Raw genomic sequence first — 20,600 nt, 5'->3', positions numbered from 1 at the left:
TCTGACACAATCTTATTTATTACCTTCGTAGAAACTTGATGATAGTATATGAGTGTAACATATGACAGGGAGTAACAGATAGAATATTCAGAGGAGGATATGTTAATAACTTGATAAGGAACAAAAATTATACAGTTCTCTCATGTTGACAAAATTAAATTTTAATAATACTATGCTAAAAATTTGCCTAAATTGTGCTTCATTATAAATATCTTATGGAATGTGGAAAATGGCTGTTTTTTATAGATGATTTTATAAGAAGGAATGAATTCAGTGACATAAGGAATAAATTTGAAAGAATTGATTTGATTTTAAGAATGTTTTCCTCTGGTTTCAGTTAGTCTTGTTTCACATAATGGCATATGAGAGGCCTGCTGCTTTTGGGGTTAAATTGGAGATTTTTTGACCATAAATCTAGACAAGGTAGAGGTAGGAGAGCAGATGATCAGCTAACATGTCAAGCATGCTGTGAGGTATTTACAGACAGTGATTTTGTGAAGAGAAAATACTCTCTTCGTGAAATACATGAGAAAGTCTTCTGCAGTATGAATCAGGGATCCTGGTTCTTTCAGAACTTGGTTTTCTCATCTGTAATATGAAACTCTAGTAAAGAATACATAAGGTTAGTTTTCTTAGTATTCCTATCATTTTGTCTTTCACGAATTCTTTTCTCAAGTAGTCACTGTCCCAATAGACATTGAGGTTTTATAGGTAATCATTCTTTATGAAGTTGCATTGGCTTCATTGATTTTCATTTATTTTATTATTTCAATTATGGCAATTAGTGAATTTAAATAGGCTAAAAACAATGGCCAGATATGAAAGTAAGAATACCAGGTGATGCTACCTACAAAGTCATTATAAAACAGCTCTAGTTTTTATAATAATGAATAACCAAATAAGATTAAAAACATATCTTGATTAATAAAAAATAAATCTGAAGGAAATATGCTACATATGATCTCTTACTGGAAAAAAGATGTACATTTCTTTTTTTGTTTTTAATGACATTGCACCCATTTCTCAAATACGGATAACCTATTTTGCAATTAGAAAGAAGAAATAGAAAGAACCTCAGACCTTTGCCATCAGTCTTGGAGCTCATCTCTCTGCCCATCTGGCACATGGGCATTCATAACAGAAGACTCTACAGCAGTCCCAGTGATCAGAGACACCTTCAGAAGCTATTACTTCAAGAAAAGCTTATATACTTTGGTTGGGTTTAAGCTTGTGCATTTTGGGCATAACATAAAGTTGAAATCCAAAAGTATATTTTAAATGTACTTTATGAGTATAGTTAGTGAATTTAAAGGTACTTAGTGAAAGTGTCTAGTGAAAAAGAACAACCTTTTTTTTCAAAAGAAAATCTGATGTCAGACATAATTTAGCAAAATAATAGCAGCAAGATCATTTTGGTGAATAAATTTTTGCTTAGATCTAATATGTGCACATGATCTGCCAATGAGAATAAAAATATCAGAAAAATATAGTTGGTGCAAAATTTGCCCTGGATTCAAAGTCCTGACATTTTTAAAAACTTGCCTGAATTGATAGAATCAATCAGTTACTTTATTTTTTAAGGGAAGGCTAGCATTTTTATTTTCAACTACTTGAAAAATAAGGTCATAGAAGACAATAATTTTTCTGAGGATTTTTAAAGAAGTCTGACTGACTGAGACTTGAATGTGTTTGTCTTTGGTTTTGTTTTTGTTTTGTATAATGAACATATTTTAGTTCTCTTTTAATTATATTGACACTTTTAAACATGTATAATACACCACAAAAATCAAAATTAAAAGCCAACAAATGTACACTTGCATTCCAATCAGTCTTTGACATACTTTAATGAATTATTACAATTTTTATTGAAATGTGACTTTCAATTTCTTACATAAGCCTCATGTCATTAACCATTTTCTAACAAATAGATACAAACTTAGATGCTGTTTTAAATGCTTATAATTAGCCCAGTAAACTTTTAGGTAAAACCAGGGAGTCTCTGTTCAAGGTATCAGTTCAGGTCAACAAATTGATAGGCTTTCCCTCACTCTGCACATTTCAAGATAAATGTCCTTTTCTCAGAAAGACCATCTCTTACATGACTTCACCATGGATATTCTTTCTCTGTGACTTGTGTCCCCATAGCATGTCTACCTTGTATACTATATCATTTGTGTCTTCCTTTCTTTAATGCCCACCTTTCCCACTGAACAGTTAGCTCCATTAACTCCAAGACCATATGCCTCTTGCTTACTATTGTATATGCAGTAATCAGTATAGTGCCAGGCACTTAGTAGTGAGGTAATAAATGATTTTTGTTTGTTTGTTTGCATTAAAACATGTTGAACAAACATTAGCTATGGTCTACCGGGGACTGTTCCAGAAATTAAGAATACAAAGATTAAAGGAACCACGTTTCTTTTTACTGTATAATGAGGAAGAGAATATATAAGTGTATAAATAAGAAAATTGATGCAAAGAAAGCTTACATTTTGAAGGGTGTTAAATAATTAAATCCATTTCTCTATTAAAACTTGGCAGAGGTGGTGAAGAATGGCAAATCAGTCATTAAAATAATAGGGAAAAATAAATCATAGGAGGTTGTAAGACTTTGTTTAAAACAACTTATATTATCCTGAGGTTGTATCTGAAACAAGAAAATGTATGCTGCAAATACCCTCCTCAGGAAAGCCAGGGCACGCATGCATCTGTCAGCCCTGATGTTTGAAATATGTATGGTTGCTTTTCTTTTTCATGTATACAGTTAATGGCCTCTAAATCACTCAATGGATAATAAAAACCTAAAACATAAACATGCCGCAACACTTTGAAATATTAATATATTTAATTGGATTTATACTGTCATTCTCTATGATAAAGAGAGAACAGAAAGCCTTTTCCTCCATCTTCATTCTTCAATTACACTAGAAAACACCTTTCAAAATTATCTAAATGATAACATCTGTCCATTAGCATATTTAGGAAAAGGGACAGAAAAATAACACCCAAATAAAGATTTATGATATGCACGATTTAATTATATTAGTAAATGGATGTGCTTTGTGATTTTAAATCCATAATTAACAACAAATGGGATTTCTTCCCCCTACTAATGCAATCCTTCCGGTAACTAGAAATTTAAGTCAGAGCAAGTCTTTTAGGCTTGGAGAATAGAAGTCAAGGCACCATCATAATATATTTTAATATTATTTATTTGACTACTTTGACAAAGGTAGCTAAACTTGTACTTCTCTATTTGAACATGCATTTCTCTTTCAGAGATTGTTAATATATTTAGCTGCTAATGATTGTTTTAGACTGTTTGCTTAACAAAATTGAGTGATTAAAAATTGTTTCTCAACTTGAATATTTACATACAAACACCAATGAAAATTGCATTGTTACTTTGCAATTTTCAAATAAAATTTGACTTTAAACTGGATTCCTCCCTCATTAGGAACACATTACAAAGAGATAGTGAACCTCTTATGTTGCCTAATATGAGTCAAATCCACAACTTGGATTAAAAGTGTCTTTTCATGTATAAGGTGATGTGATCTTATTTAGAAAATGCCAGGAGATACAACTGATAGTGGACAGTTTAACTCACTTGTACCATTCTCAGAGAGCTGTTTTCTCACCAGAGTGGATTTGTGGATGTGACATAAGATGTGAAACACATTATCTTGTAGGATCATTTATTGTTCCCAGTACAGGTGAAAGAGTTGAAGCCCTGAGGCTTGCTTGCTCATGAGGTTTTTTGAGGGTTTTGTTTGATGGTTATTGTTGTTGTTTTGCTTTTCAGCTGTGAGGGTGGCCCATTAGTGTTATAAACACCCTAGGAGCAGTGTGTGTGTGTGTATGTGTGCGTAAAAACAGTTGAAATAGGTAGATAAAGCCTAATGATTCTCTAGGTGTTGAAGAAGCAGACCTCCTGCTGGGCCTTGGGACAGATTTTTGATAAACCACCTCAATCCATCTCAATATGATGACTTCTCTACCATGTATCTACCACCTTCCCAAATTATAAAAATAGGTAAATAAATGTTTGGATGGGACTCATTAGTTTGGAAAACATTTGAAGTTAGAGATTAAATCATCTGTAATACACTATAAAATTCCAAATGGCCAGTATATACCTTATATAGCGAGTATTGGATAAATACTCTATATCGTTTTAACACACAAATTTGAAGATACACCTATGAATTAAATTTTAAAAATATTTCAATGTATTAATAATACTTTTTTGTGTGGTATTTTATACAATTAAATATATTGATTACATATAGGATGACAGAATATCATTTATGGTCAATTTAATCTCGCCACTTGTAATGATACTGAGTGTGGTCAGGAAATGAGAAGGACAGCAGAAGGGGTGGATAAGGGGAGCAGGACTGAGAGACATTTCACAGGTACCATTGACGGTGTTACTGACATTAAATGTAGGAAGGAGACGAGGAGAGCCTTGATTGATTACTTTACAAGATGTGTGAAGCCCATAAGTTTCTTAAGACGTGCATTTGATATTTAACTTGGGTTAGTCATTTCTTGAAATCAATTTAATTGCACTATGAAATGCACCATTTAGTAAATAGTAAACCATCTTACTTGACTTTATTCTTAAACTCAAAGTGTCTTAAAGACACCAAAATCAGGTAATTTATATAATAAAAATTAAGATTTTTAAAATTCTGATATGCTTGCATTATCAATCCATTCATGTAAGTATAGAATCATATGGAAATTGACATTGTAATTAATTAAAAATAAGCAGAGTTTCCAAACATGGTAAGTAGACAGCTGACAGACCACTAAATGCATAATAAATCAACCTCATTTTACCTCAAATGTCTATAAAGATAGATAAGCAGAATAGTTATATGAAGAGAGGCATAATTTGAAAAGCAATTATCCAGGTGAATGCTTAATATATTTTCTAAAATGTATAGCTAAGGATTTAACATTTAAATGGAAGGTAGTTTTTTCTTTACTATTTTTTTATTAGTATATTCATGGCTCAGAGGAAAAAATAATCTATAGGAAGTTCTGTGAGTGATTCATGAAATGTTATTTTTATACGTCCAGGTAAATTACAGCTAATACAACTTCTAGTATTTAAAAGTGATCTGAAATTTACATTCAGAATATCTTATTTCTTGGCAAATATTTTAGTTCCTGGATATTTTTTTACAACTACAATATATGTCTTTAAAGATTAAAATGCAATTTCTTAGTTTTGGAATAAAGCAATTTGGCGAAAGTTGAATGAAAACATCGAAAGGAAAGATCTGTAGTGACTTTCCATTGTAGAATATTTACGGTTTTCTTTATGTAACAAACAAGATTTAACTTCTATGTATTTTAGTTTACGTCGTAGTGAATCTAATATCAAACAGAAGCTACATATTTTGTTGTTAAATACCAGCATCATCGTGTATCCCTTCTGCTGGAAATATATCTGTATTAATGTAGTCAATAGTTTTTATTTTCACTCATTCTGTTAAATACTTTCATAATATTCTCTTAAAAATATAAATTATTGATTCACAAATCTTGTATTGAATAATTTCCTATTAAGGGGTGCGTTATTTTTCCTGTATTGAATGATAAAATTAAAATGCATGTTGTTCCATTTGTAATATAAACTTAAAACATTTTCACGAAGAAAATTCAAATAATATGAAATAATATAAGTATAAAAGGTAAAAATGATGCTAGATCATATTGCCCAAGTGAAAATCCTATGTAAATTTCACAGATGTCTATTTGGATCATACGACTTAGATTCAAGTAGGAGGGCATCCTGCCCTATTCAGGATGCTCTCTGGCTCCATCTCTCACCAAGATGGATAAATCAAAAGGTTCAAGATAGAGTGCCTACCAGATACCCAAACACCCTCTGGCCAGCCAATCAGAGACTGCTTCCAGGGCCTGCTTGAAGGTACATATTGGTATCTAGAACTTCAAGGCTGTTATAAAGGTTTGTCAAGGTAGGAGAATAGAATGTGTATGACAATTTGTTAGCTTGATTCATCAGCGTTGACTATTAAGACATATGCTACACGGTTCTTCATTTGTACTCCTGCCTGAGCCCAGCAAATGTCAGAGTTGAGCCTGCTTTGGAGGCATCTTCCTGTGATAATGTACATACACAACACAAAAATCAAAAATACTTTGTCCATGATGATACATATCCAGATACTAACCTATGTATTGTATATAGCCATTAATTACCTGATGTTTTACATATCATCTTAGTTTTATTATACTATTACATTTTTATGTCAATTTTGCCATATTTATCCTCTTCTTTACATGGCCACAATGGAAGTAATCATTGTTCATCATGTAACTCTACCAAATTAATTCCCTTCCCAACATTCTCCTTTGCTATCAATTTGCTGTAACATTTTCAGTCACCTGTGGCATTTCTCACGGTTAGTTCTCTATCACTACCTATATTTATTTGATCACTACTTTGTGCATCTTCTTCAACACTCGATTGGATTGACCTCTTTATTTTTTCTCATGCCACCCTGATGAGAATCATTTTCCTCAGTCTAATTTCTGCAGTGATTCTGGTTGGTTCTCCTGACATGACGCCTCCTCCTCCACCAGTGTGTCTGTCCAGGTTATATGCCACAGCTATTTGAAAATAGAGTTCTCACTTTTTCTTTTGGGACCTTGCTGTAGTCAGAGTTCTTCCCTTTCTCACTTAACTGCAGCCACTCCAACCTCTGACCAGATCATCAGTATTATCACCTCCTCCTCCATTTTTCAGGAAACATCCATGAGAGAAAATGAACAAACGTCTTCAACAGTATGCTATACCTTGTGACTCCTTATTATTAAGTATTTAATTAAACAGCTCGACTGTATGGCAATATGTGTATTATATAAGAAGCTGAGCTCTGGATTAAAATTCTGTTTATTCACTGTTTAGTTGCTGTGTCACTTTGGGCCAATTATTCAAATTCACTATGTCTCAAGGCATGATTTTTCCTTTTCTTTAAATCTATAGGCTTCTATCATGTATTCTGATTGAACATCAATCTGTGATTTCTTGAGATAGTGCAGTGTTATTGAGAAAGAGATAAACAGAGAATGACACTGAGAAACAAAACCCTAAGTTCCAATTTACACCAATTTATATTTATACCAATTTACACTTATATCAGCCTTATCACTCACAACCTTAGAAATTGACAAAAATAAAATCCACATGTGTATACTAATTTAGGAAGGGCTGTGATGTATATAATCACATTAGTTAGGGCATTAATGCCTTTTTAAAACCAAGGACACTCTTACCAGATTCAAGTTTTTTGTAATTAATGTAGGACAGACCTAGTTTTACACCCAGTCTTCTCTACTCAATTTTAATAAGATTAGTTCTATATCAACATTCTTAAGGGCTTTATCCCTGTGCTTCCCATATACTTTCTAAAATTAAAAATATTATTTTTATTTTTATATATTTTTTGTGTGTGAGGAAGATCAGCCCTGAGCTAACATCCATGCTAATCCTCCTCTTTTTGCTGAGGAAGACCGGCTCTGAGCTAACATCCAGTGTGAATCCTCCTCCTTTTTTTCCCCAAAGCCCCAGCAGATAGTTACATGTCATAGTTGCACATCCTTCTAGTTGCTGTATGTGGGATGCGGCCTCAGCATGGCCGGAGAAACGGTGCGTCAGTGCATGCCAGGGATCTGAACCCCGGGCCACTAGCAGCAGAGCGCGAGCACTTAACCGCCAAGCCACGGGGCCGGCCCTAAAATTAAAAATATTAAACTTAGATGAACACTTTGTGTACCTTTATCCATTCTACAAATATATGTTTAATCCTTACCAGGAGAGATTTAAAGTGTCAAGATACAGCAATGAAAAAAATGTTAAAATGCTCTTATAATTTAACTTACATCTTAGTAGGGAGCAGGCGAATAATATTCAAAAAATGTAGTGTATGTTAATAGATGCCAAGTGCTATGAAGAATATAAGTCAGGATAAGTACATGAAGAGTGATGGACCAGGATGTGGCTCTATTTATACACAGAATTTGGGAAGCCTTCTTGAATAAATTGATATGTGAGCAGAGAGGTGACTTAAATGAGGAAATGAGTCATATCCAAAATTAAGGGACAATTTTTGGAAGAGGGAATATCTAGTGCCAAGGCACAGATGTGGGAGTACACGTGGGAGATGTGGGAGTGTTCAAATCTCATCAGTCATTGTGGATGGAGCAAAATAAGAAAGCAAGAAAAGATGCAAGAATAGTTGAGGATAGAGGAGAATTCCAAGGACAGATTAGGTAGGGCCTCAAATGTCATGGGAATGAACTTGGATTTTATTGCAATGACCCTTATAAAATGGAAAGTTATGGAGGGCATTGAGCAAAGGAGTAATGTTATATGATTTGCCTTTAAAAGAGATTGCTCTATTTTCTGAATGAAGAATACAATATAAGAGGACAAATGCGGAAACAGGGAGACTTGGTAGGAGGCTAGTGTAATAGCCCACATAGGAGTTGAAGGTATTATGAGCCTAGATTGTGTTGCCGGGTGTGGTCAAACTTTGGATCTCTCTTTTTTTTTTTTTTTTGGATATGAAGATTGTCCCTGAGCTAACTTCTGTGCCAATCCTCCTCCATCTTGCATGTGGGATGCTGCCACAGCATAGCTTAATGAGTGGTGCATAGGTCCACGTCTGGGATCTGAGCCTGCGAACCCAGAGCATGAAGTGGAGCATGAACTGGCCCCCCAGACTGGAGCACGTGAACTTAACCACTATGCCACTGGGCTAGCCCCTGGATCTCTTTTGAAGATAAAGTCACAAGGGCTTGATAGAATGATGTGGGAATGAAATAAAGAAAACTATCAGAGATAATTCCACAATGTAATGTGATTTGTTGAGATGAGAACCACAGAAGGCAGAGATGCTGATTTGGGGGAGAAAACCAAGGTTAATTTTTGAAAGCGTTAAGAAGTAAATTCATATAAGGAATCAAGGGGACATGTCTTGTAGCCAGTTGGATATCCATGTCTGAATTTAGGGAAAATATGCAGGTTGGAAACTAAAAAATGAAAATTAAAAGAATATAGATGGTACTGAAAGCCGCAGTATTGCATGAAATCACCTAGGAGGTAAATATAGATAGAGAAGAGAAAAGGCCCAAAGACTCAGCCCTGGGGCATTCTAAAAATTCAGAACTTGGTAAAAGTAAGTGAGATATGACAAAGATTCTGTCCTTGACCAAACTTTACTCAGGCTCCTCTGAACCCTCTTTTCGATTAGGCCTTGACCTTGGTCCTCATCCTGTCTTTGGCCCAGCCAAAGTCTTAGCAAGACTTTGGACTTATCCAGCTCAGTCTTAGCAAGAATCCTGCTAAGTCAAGTAAGTGGGAGCCCCTCCATCCTTGATATCTGATCACTCTTGATATCTGATCAAGTTCCTCATGCCCCACTTTTGATGTATAAATCCTTGACCTGCCTTTGGCAAAAATCCTGTTAAGTCAGTTTTGCAAGGATCCCTCTACCCTTGCTGTCTCCTCTTAGTAATTTTCCATCCACTGACCTCCTCATTCTGCTCTTTGGCTACAATTTCCCAGCTGTCTTTGCTCTATTCAGAGCTGAGCACGGCCTCTCTCCCCAGTTGCAATGGAGGCACTGCAATAGTCTTGAATAGTCTTCCTTACATTTTAACAAGTGTCAGAATAATTTTTTCTTTAACAGATCAGCGAAACATCCTAAGATGAAATAATCCACAATGTTGAAAAAAAACACAGAGAGAGAGTCTCTGGAGAGTGATATTCTAGAAACTAAGTAAAGAGAGCTCTTCAGAAAATAAGATGTGGTTGATTTGTGTCATATTGTGTAGAACAACGTAATGACTGAGAACTATTGGGATATAAAGTCATTGGTGACCTTAAACAGACCCAGACCTGAATGGTCAAGGGATAAAATATTTGGAATTTGTTCCAGAGAAAATGACAAAACATGAATTGGAGACAGAAGATACAGATTTATTTCTCCAGAGGAGTTTTATCTGATATTGGAGCAGACATAGCTTTGTATGTGGAGAGGAATGTAGGATCAAGGAATTATTTTGCTTGTTTTAAAATAAAATATTGTATTACAGAATACTTTTATATCTCCTGTAGTGATTCAATAGGAACTAAATAAAATGATGATGATGGAAATATGGAAGACTTATGTAAGAGTAGGATGTCTGAGTAGCAGAGATGTTATAAGATCCCATACATAAGGGGCAGGTAGGCGTTGGACTTAGAGAGGAGCATGACAAATTCTTCCATTTTAATAGAAAGCAGGGCAGAGAAATGCACATACATATATACATGTGGGGAGTTTGTAGATGCAATGTTGGAAGAATGTGTGCAATTTTTCTTCGGAACGCTTCCTGTTTTCTAGAAAATAAAGTGGCAGGTCATCAGTGGAGAAGGAGAAGAGGACATTAGAAGTTTGACAAGAGAAAAAATGTAGATTTATCTCCTTGTGAGAGACAGAGGGAATTGATTAGGGAAATCAAGTTGGATTCCAGGTAGCCCTAATGGTCCCCTTCAGGGAGATGCTTATGAATTTAAAATAAGAACAGTTACTGTGATTGTGTCTTTTTCTCCAATCAAATTTAATTTTTCTGAATCAGATGCAGAGGAGCAAGGATGTTGGATAAAACAAGAATTAGGGTTCTGCCAGTGGGTGTGATGGAGAGACAAAGGAATAAAGAGGCTGGGGGCTTGGAAACACCCTGTACTTAGCTTAAATATGGAGACATAACTTCATATGTATCAAATAATCTGAAAACCATTATCTTTCTTAAAAGTGGAAAAGAATAATTGTATCAGTTATTCATAAAATGGAAAAATGAAGGCAGATAAAGTAAAAATTTTAAAGTATCCATAATAGAAGTGCAGCCAAATTAAGAAACTGATAGTTTCCTATATCTTTCATAATCCATGATTCTTTTAAGCCAATTACGTAAGATAATTTCAGAATCTAACACCCTGATCCTCAAGGTGTTTGCTTATAAAATAACAATCCTTTCACAACCTGAGACTCATGTGCCATACCATGTCAGGGGGGGATGCTTAGAAGCAGCAGATTGTGCCCTCTGGTGCTCATTAATTATTCTTCATGACAAAAGATGCCTGCCAGAAGGCTGTAACTCGTCTTTGATCTTTTCACCTCTGCCAGGGTTAACCCAGCAGTTTTCGTTCTCTTGTCTGAAGGGTTCCTGTTTTCCCTTAAAAAAAAAAAACAAAAAACATGCAGACTCACGTGTTTATATCTGGTGGGAAAGGAGAATTGCTGGAGGACTTTGAGGACTCACCCCAACTCTAAGTTTTGGCAGAAATGAGTTAGAAATTTCTCTACGATGTTGAACAGTAAGGACTTTTTATGCTTCCTATCCAAGAAAGTGTCTGGACACGTCCACTTTGACCACAACGTCAGCCTCTACACATATACGATTCCCTCAAATGGTAGAGGGAAGAAAGTTTAGAAAGAAAATGAGTGGTGAGTATATGCCTATTAATAATTAGTGAAGTTAAATATAGATGGACAACACTGGAAAATAAACATTTGCCACTGAACCTGTTATGAGTTAAATTGTGTCCATTCCTCCAAATTCCTTTGTTGAAGTCCTAACCCCCGATATCTCAGAATGTGACCTTATTTGGAGATAAGGCCTTCAATTTAAAACAAGGTCATTGGGGTGGGCCTCATGTCCAATACAGCTTGTGTACTTATAAGAAGAGGAAATTTGGATACAGCCGTGTAGAGAGAAGATTTAAAGTGGCTTAGGGAAAAGACAACTATCCACAGCCCAAGGAGAGAGGCCTGCAGCAGATCCTTCCTTCACAGCCCTCAGAAGGAACAAACCCTGCCAACACCTTGATTTTGGACTTCTAGCCTCCAGAATTTCGAGACAGTAAATTTCTGTTGTTTAAGCCACCCAGTTTATACTACTTGTTATAGCAGCCCTAGCAAACTAACACAGAACCCATTTAATTTTCAGTTGACAAATATTTGTTTTCCACTCCATTCTGGGTATAATTTGACACGTTCTGTAGAATCACACGCCATTAAGGAGTTGTGGGTTTACCTACTTGTCTAACGATGACAATTGTCCCAGTCCTCGTCCTCACAAGATTTTGATTCCATTGGTCTGAGTTAGGGTCCAAGAATGAGAACATTTATTAAGTATCCCAGGCAAGCTTAATCCTCAGGCAAGTTAGGGAAATTGTAATTTACTAGGAGTTATATCAGTAATGCAAACACCTACAAAAATTTCAGATGTTTGAAGGAAAGAAGAAAGTGATGTATTGCATGAGAAAATTCTGTCATGTTAAACATTGTAAATATTTTATGACTTTGGAGAGGATATAAGTGTGTATATCTCTATCTATATCTAAAACCATATCTATCATATCTGTGTGTCCCTATACTTATATCTGTATCTATTTATGTAAGATATCTATTGGATACCATATTTTATTATAAATTTTACATTAAAGCAAGAGGAATTTATGTAAAAATGTTTGATAGTTTCAAAACTATATACATAGTACTAAAGACATCATAGGTAACCAAAATAAAACTATTGAGAACTATGGAATACAAAGTGCTCCTATAAACATCTTAATAAAAGTGAAATAAGTTCTGTTTTCATGAAAGAGATGGACATGTCATTTATTAATGATAACAGTTGAGATTTCTTACTGTGCTTTTCAGATACTGAATGTTATATTTAGAGAATGAATTACCTGCAAATTGAAGGACAGAAATATTTCACATATTTAACTACTTTAGGTGGTTTATCAAGAGTATCTATGGAAACCCCCCTATTAAACATATAATTTTGAATGATTATGTAATTAATATACCACAAGTCTTTAAAGTGAGAAATTTAAAGATTAGTTGGAAAGTTATTAACATATTGAGTACTTTTTTTTTTTTTTTTGTGAGGAAGATCAGCACTGAGCTAACATCCATGCCAATTATCCTCTTTTTGCTGAGGAAGACTGGCCTTGAGCTAACATTCGTGCCCATCTTCCTCCACTTTATGTGGGACGCCGCCACAGCATTGCCTGACAAGCGGTGCATCGGTGCGCGCCCGGGATCTGAACCCGGCTGCCAGCAGCGGAGCATGCGCACTTAGCCGCCACGCCACGGGGCCAGCCCCTTGAGTACTCTTTTTGCGCCAATCCTTGTGGTCTAGTGGTTAAGATTCAGTGCTCTCATGTCCACAGCTGGGTTCATTTCCAGTCAGGGAACCACACCACCCATCTGTCAGGTGTCCTACTGTGGCAGCTGCGAGTTGCTGTGTTGCTGAAAGCTATGCCACTGGAATTTCTAATACCAGCAGTGTCACCCATGACGGACAGGTTTCAGCAGAGCTTCCAGACTAAGACAGACTAAGAAGAAGGACCTGGCCACCCACTTCTGAAAAAGTTGTCTGTGAGAACCCTATGAATAGCAGCAGAGCATTGTCTGATACAGCACCAGAAGGTGAGAGGGTCATGCAAAAAGACCGGGCGGGGTTCCGCTCTGCTGTACACAGGTTTCCTAGGAGTTGGAATCAACTGGAAGGCACTAACAACAAATTCTTTTTGTGAAAGATGGTTATATGGTCATAAAATCACAAATGTCTAATTTGCCGAAGGGGCTTTCAGATATCACTTACTTTAATTCTATGAACTTGGCATGTATTTCCCAGCTATTCAAAAGAATGAAACACTCGTCTTTCTATGAGATCTATAGTTACTTGAAAGTAGAGTGTCCGCTGTTGGGATGTTGAATCTTAATTCATAGATGAAGCAAAGCCATTTCAACTTGAAGTATCTTAAAGACTAATGCTAAATTAGGAAATTCTAATCTATATTTTGCAGTCCTAGGACATCAGACTAAGGAATGTGAATTTTTTCCCCCAAAGCATTATGATCCATACTAAAGAAAAGTAAAACAAAATATAATAATATTCCTGAGGTTGTTCAGGGGAAAAAGAGTCGTAATTCCATTAATAATTTGTAAAGGTGAACCTGGTTGTCTTTGACAGAATAGATTGCCGGGACGAGGGAAACTAGTTACAAATATGAGTTATATTTAGTCTTTAGAAGTTACTTAGACATTATGTTAGATATTATATATGCATTTAGACATTATATACATGGTTTCATTTCATTCAACCAATACTAATTGAGCAACTACTGTGTACCCAACGTTTTTCTAAGCAGTGATATCATGGTGTAAAAAGGGAGACCATGTCCCTCTCCTCATTGAGCTCACATTTCTAGCGCAGGAGAGAGAAAATTGATTTCTTGAAAAATTTTTAAAAACATCAGGTCGCGGTGACTAAAATATAAGGCAGAGTGAAAGAGGAAGTGGGATAAGAATTCTTAGGTGGTTTCAACTTGAAAGTCAATCAGAAGAAGTAACCTTTAGATGGAGATGTGAGGAAGCCTTGGGAGACCACGACCCTGGGGAATTCTTCAGACTGAGGGCTTCAACACAGGCCCTCCTCTCACACACCAGACAGCTGACACAAGAGTATATATGGAAATCTCATACCATCTTTCTCAGTATTTAAAATTTTAACACAAGTTGGCTTGTCAGGGCTCCCCCTCACCCCCACCCAGGTCTATTCTCACCTCAAACCAGTGTGAGCCTGAGGGGTGGCAGGATCTGATGGAGCCGAGTAGTGAAAGCTCTTGAACCTGGGACAGGAGAATCCTGTTGAGCTCCACAGGGAGATTCTCCATGTCTCACGTTTCCCACTCAGGATTTCCAAACAGTTCTAAGTGTCTCTAAAGTGCCTCAAAATTAGCAGAGGTGAAGGAATAAGAGTTGCCATGCACCCACTTTGGGGATTTGGAGTAGTCAATCAAAACTGAAGCCTCCTCTCTTTCTGGCTCACTAGTTCAAAGCCTGAGATTTTCTCCTCCCCCCCCCCTACATACACACACACACACACACTAACACACCCCTGCACAAATGCACAGACTCCCATATTCTCACACATTCTCATTCACGCTCACTATACACTCTCACACACACTCACAAAAATCCACACACAATCACACTCTCACTCATTCTCACTCACTCTCATACTCACCTACACACAACTACAAAACTCTCACACACTCTCACTCATACTCAATCACAAAGATTCACTTATCTCCCCACACGTCCACTCACACACACACACACACCCTCAGTCACCCACCTTCTCTCACACATCCCCACACACATGCACACAAACTGTCACACACTCAGTCATACATTGTCAAATAGGCTCACACACTCACACAACCATACATACCCTCACTCAGTTTTTTGCTCTCTCAGGCTTACATCCTTGGTCTATCATTCAGCTTTGTCTCAGTTCAGCTTTGGGGTGACCATCTTTCCATAATCCCCATGTTCTCATTGGTTACTGAGCTTCCAAGAACTTGAAGAAAAACCTCGTAGCATCCAAAAAGAAAAAAATAGAAACACTTTGTGCTTCAGTTGTTTGTGATCTGCGGGGTCTTCTAAAGCATAGGGCCAGGGAAAGGGGAGTTATCAACCTCTGGCCAAGGTCTATAGAAGGAAATGCCTCCTGGCCCTACAGAAAAAGAAGGCTTTGGCAGATTGGATAAAAAAATAAGATGACCAGTTGCATAGAGGTAATTTAGTCAAAATAAGAATAAAAATTTTGAATGAAGTCATGGCAAGATGGCAGATCATGTGAGGTCCTGTGAACCATGGCAAGGAGTCTGAATTTTATGATGATGGCCATGAGAAGGCGCTGGTGGGTTTGAGTAAGAGAATGAATTAATCTGATCTGCATGATGAAGATAAATGCCAGTGGACAAATGTGGATGCAGAGAGAGTTAGGGGACTATTAGAGTTTAGATAAAAGTAATTATGGTTTGGATTTTGGTGATAGTAATGGTCATGGTGAACAATGGATGCATTTGTAGTCTACGTAAAAGACGGATCCACTGGGTTTTGCTAACAGATTGGATGTAAGAAGTTCAGGGAAATAAGGAATGAAGAATGACTTCTAGCCCTTTGATTTGACACACTGGGTGCATGATCATGCCATTTACGGAGATGTGATAATAATGCCAGAGATAGTTATGGGAGAAATAAGTCAAGAGTTCTGCTGTGACATGTTTGCTTGGGATATCTATGAGACATCTAAATTGGAAACATAGAGTAGCTAGTTGGGTATTTGGTCCAGAGCTCAGGTCATGGCTGGAAATATAAATTTAGAAATACTGGTTTTCCTGTGAATACTAATAATATATAAATCTCCAGCAAGAAATTAGACTGGATATATGATAGAAGGCCTAGCTGGAAATCAGTACCAAATTTAGAGATGCAAGAAATTCCAGATAATTAGAGTTCAAAAGATATATTTCAAAACAACTTTTTTGATCTCCATTAAATTTTTTGAAGGAAAGTGATTTTTCTCACTGTTTGCATTTTAGTAGGAAATCCAGGATGTGGAAACACCCACCCAAAGTTTTTTAAATGAGGAAAGGTAAGAGCTGATGAAAGACTAAAAGGAAATGAAAAATACATTAAAAATATTTGAATTTTAATGTGATAGAATCTTATTACATAATTATTGCTATGGACTGAATGTTTGTGTCCTCCCAAAAGTCATATGTCAAAACCCTAACCCTCAATGTGGTAGTATTGGGAGGTGGGACATTTGGGAAGTAATTAGGTTTAAATTGGATTATGAGGGTGCTGCCCTCAGGATGGGATTAGTGCTCTTATAAAAAGAGGAAGAGAGCTCCATCTCTCCACCTGCACACACCACGGACAGCCATGTGAAGGCACAGCAAGGAGGCAGCTGTCTGCAGGCCACAGAGGGGCTTTCCCCAGGAAATGAATCTGTTTGCATCTTGACTTCCAGCCTTCAGGACTGTGAAAAATAAATGTCTTTTTTGGGTTTTTTTCTTGGTGATGGAGATTGGCCCTAAGCTAACATCTGCTGCCAATCTTCCTCTTTTTTGCTTGAGGAAGTTTGGCCCTGAGCTAACATCTGTGTCAGTCTTCCACCATTTTATATGTGGGTCTCCACCACAGCATGGCTTGACCAGTGGTGTAGGTCCGCACCCAGGATTGGAACCCATGAACCTGGGCCACTGAACTGGAGCGTGCTGAACTCAACCACTGTGCCACCAGGGTGGCCCCATAAGTGTCTGTTTTTTAAGCCACTCAGTCTGTGATATTTTGTTATAGGAGTTCAAGCTGACTAAGACAACCATTGAAGAAAGTTATAGACTAAACTAGGAATTTGACATTTAGGTGGAATTAGTGAATATGTTTTTTTTCCTGAAAGGTATACCTTCTGAAATGGGTTTTAAAAAACTATCTGCCTTTTTTTATTATTACTATAAAGTAATACTTTGAAATTGTTAAACAGTAAAAGGGATAAATAACATTTACTGTATCTAGTAAATTAATTTATAATAAATAATTTAATTAAATGATTTATAATTCAGTGGCTTTGCTTTTAAGCACTTTATGCATATATTCTCAAAACCTTATTTATAGTTTAGACAGAAGTGTTGTAGCTTTTCTATATTTCTCACCTAACATTTTCTATATATATACATTTACCCTTCTACTTTGATTTAACTACTCTTGCGTGTGTTCATATATTCAAAAATATTTTAAACAATTACACACCAGGCATTTGGCTAGTCCTAGATAGTATTATGTATTTTCTGTAAATATTATTTTTTAGAATGCAGGCAATAATCCACTGGATATATATTCTTTTGTTTATATAAATTAACCCCGTATTGTAAGACATTTTTTGTATAAGTAGTGCTACTATCAATACATTTGCATTTACAAGACATTTTACATTTAATACAATTTTCCTTGAGCAGGCTCTCAAAAAGGAATTAAGAAATCAATCATTGACTACTTAGGAATCTATATGAACATTATCAAAATCCAATTCAGAAGGATTGTACCATCTATACACACACACACACACAAAAGCAATTATGAAAATGATCCTTGACAACTCGTTGTTGCCATCATTAATTGTTATATTTTGCTAATTAGATTTGTGAAAAAGATATTACTCATATTTTGTCTTCTGTTTCTTTTATTACTTTTAGTTGGAACATTTTTCTTGATTTATTCCTAACTGTATCTTTTTGTAAATTACATGTTTGTGGTCTGCCTGTTCATTTACTAGAATCATGGTTGTTTTCCTCTTATAGTGTTTCTTCACTTAATGATATATTCTTCTTTTGGCATCTTTACTGAGGCAAATTTTCCATCATCGATTTTGGTCATGATTTTCATGCTTCCTTACTAATTGCCCAACTAACGAAATTAACAGTATTTGTATGGAGTGATTTGGGTTCTTTTATGCTCTGGTGACACTCTCCTGGTGGTAAGTCTTTTCATGTGTTTTCTAGTACTTTGTGGGTTTATCTTCAGTGTGTTGTCTTCTCTAGGAGTTCTGCAGGTGCCCTGTGTTTATCAACATTCCTATGGGCAGATTTTGTTTTTAATTCTGCTAGGATCCAATGGATTGTATTGGTCTCAGTTCAATTTTCATGTTAATGTCTCCTGAGACTCAGGTTTTCACAGGGGAGGTGGCACCTGATTTTTCTTCAGTGACTATTTTTCCACCCATCGCCCAGAGTAGGCAGCCTGCCTCCATGCTGCATCCCAAGGGCAGGGGTATTTTTCTATTTCCAGTTTAAAAGGCTGGAATTCCCTTCTTAACCCTGGCTTGTGCAGGAAGCCCATTTGCAATTACCCTCCAAATGATGGGTGGATAGCCTTACACCCCAGCGTTCCACAGACATTCAACAATAGCTCTTAGGATGTTTATCTATGCTGGGTTTTAACCCTTCTCCCGTCATCCTCTTTGATTTTGGCAAGTGGTTTCTGATTTTTCTTTTCACTCAGCTATATATTCTTAATGTTTCTGATATCTTTTTTGTCAGACTTATGATGGGGAATATTCTTGTCATATCCTCAACAAATTCTTTGTTTCAACATGCATAATTTTTGGAGTTATTTTGTAATTTCTGTTAGATCTCTAAGATTCATAAGATATCACTGTTTCAGTTGTCCATAAATATTCCTTATAATATACTTCAGCTTGTTTTCAGTGACTCTTTCGTCCATCTGGGATTAATGTATGTGTAGTATGAGGTAATTTGTACAATGAGGTAAGGCTTTAAATTGATTTTCTCCAATTGTTAAAAAATTTCAGCAATATTTATTGAATACCCTTTTCTCACTCTTTCTGTACTATTGATATTTTTCTATAGTGTTTAATAAATTTCTATAAAAATAGAGAAGTATAATGATAAATACTAAAAAGACCATCAAGATCATCTCCCAGGTAACCACAATTGAAATAAGTAAATAAATAATGAGCAATAAATAGAGGCAAAATAAATGAAGTGAACTATGAAATCTCCCATCACCCTTCACCCAGCACCTTCCCAAAGGTTTATGTGTATCATTTATATTGAATTAGAAAAAAATTTATTTTCACAAATGCGATCATAGTACACACATTGTTCTGTACCTTACTGTGTTCACTAACGTGTCTTGGAATATTTTTTTTTTTAGCCCTTTGACATCTACTGCATTCTTTCATGGGCGCAGTTTTTGTTTGTTTTAAGCTGTGAATGACCCATAGTCTGTTTAACCTCACTTGAATACACTTCTGCTTTTCCTTACAATAACAAAATAATTATCCTGTACTCACTTCTTATGATCATTGGGTCAAAATAAAGCATATTTATATATTGCTAGATATTGCCAACCACTCTCTAATAAACTTGCATCCATTAATTTAAATTACCATCAAAAGATTACAAACATTCTCATTTCTTATGCCCTTGATATTACTGGATATTATGAAACTTCTTAAATGTCTCTCCCATAAGTGGAAAGTTCAAGTGCCATCTTTGTTTTGATTTGCATTTACTAAATTATGAGTAATTTTTGGCTCCCCTTTAAAAATTTGAATGAACGAGGCTCAAAATTAAACTAAATAATACTATACCACAGTTTTTGTTTTCATTCGTCTTTGTCCTTTCAAAAAAAACAGAAAAATTCTCTAGGTTTTCCAATGTTTTTTCTAGAAATTTTGGTGTTCTAAACTTGATATTTACAATTGCCTTTAGTTTCTACTTTTTCCTATTTCCTGCACTTGCTTTATCTGGTTTTCTATTTATTTGTTTGGGAAGTCATCTATTTATTAATTCACAATCATTTCTTTACCTCATTTTATGTATCAATTATTTCATTATTTTAAATTCATTATGTTATATTATTTTCCTAATGTGCTCCAAGGAATATGACTTTCTCATCCACATGCTGTAATTTTAAAGCAAAGTAATTTCCTGTTTTTGTTGTTATCACAGTCACATGCTTCTCATTCACTCATTTGAAAAGTTTGAACAGACTCAACTGAGAGATCCTTAGTCTTCATACTTCCTTTCCCCTACTCTTGGCTCACACAACAATTGAGTCATTTGGCTGATTTATTATTGATCTTTTTATTTATTATTTGATTAAAGAAAGCATAACTAC

General features: G+C 35.8%; 1 protein-coding gene across 1 annotated transcript in view; it reads left to right on the top strand.

Annotated features, from left to right (window-relative positions):
• The window catches only part of LOC106800098 (cadherin-12-like), a 741,579-nt gene that overhangs the window by 325,973 nt on the left and 395,006 nt on the right, over nt 1-20,600 (top strand). The window lies entirely within an intron of this gene.

This window comes from Ceratotherium simum, chromosome 18 (genome assembly GCF_057802395.1).
Source record: "Ceratotherium simum simum isolate JZ-2026a chromosome 18, ASM5780239v1, whole genome shotgun sequence".
In the NCBI taxonomy this organism is placed as follows: Eukaryota; Metazoa; Chordata; class Mammalia; order Perissodactyla; family Rhinocerotidae; genus Ceratotherium; species Ceratotherium simum.
The sequence above is the reverse complement of the archived record's forward strand: the minus strand, read 5'-3'. Positions and strand labels throughout refer to the sequence as shown.